The sequence below is a fragment of the Montipora capricornis genome, chromosome 9 (genome assembly GCF_036669925.1).
Source record: "Montipora capricornis isolate CH-2021 chromosome 9, ASM3666992v2, whole genome shotgun sequence".
NCBI lineage: Eukaryota > Metazoa > Cnidaria > Anthozoa > Scleractinia > Acroporidae > Montipora > Montipora capricornis.
In genome coordinates, this window is record NC_090891.1 from 7,637,007 (window position 1) to 7,637,770 (window position 764).

Genomic DNA, 764 nt, shown 5'->3' on the forward strand with positions numbered 1-764 from the left:
GTTAAACAATACCTTAACAAATTCTTTGCCTCCCCCCTGCACGCTTCCGCAATAACCAACTCTAATGAAATCCGCACGCACTATTACAAATTACCTTTTGTTGGCCCTTTCTCGACTCACGTTCAACGCAGAATCAAGAATTTAACACAACGCTATTGTAAAAACTTGGACATCAAGCTAGTGTTTGCCCCATACAAGATTAAGAACTTATTCAGTGCCAAAGATGCTATTTCCAAATTATCCCGTGTTGTTTATAAATTTTCTTGCGCAGGCTGTAGTGCCTGTTATGTCGGCGAAACAAACCGACATCTTGCTACACGTGTTCGTGAACATTTAACATCTGATAAGAACTCGCATATCTTTCAGCACATTAATGGGTCAGAAGCATGCAGATCTTTATGCTCAGAGGATTGTTTTTCAATCCTTGACACCGCCTCCACGTCTTTTCAACTAAAATCAAGGAGGCCTTACACATAGGTTGGGAAAAACCCTCATTAAAAAAGCAAGTTAATCATGTCAATTTAACACTTTCATTGTAATTTTCCTCGTCCAATACCCATTGTCTTCTCATCACTGTATTTTCTATTACCTCACATTCACGTTGTTATTTAATCAGTACTCATGCATTTTATTAGCTATCTTTATATAACACCGACTAGCGGTTCACTTGTATTCACAACTGACGATGGATGTCGATCATCCGAAACATGTTTTGTAAATTTAAAATTGTGTGTTTCTATTTGAAAGTTATTATTATTATTATT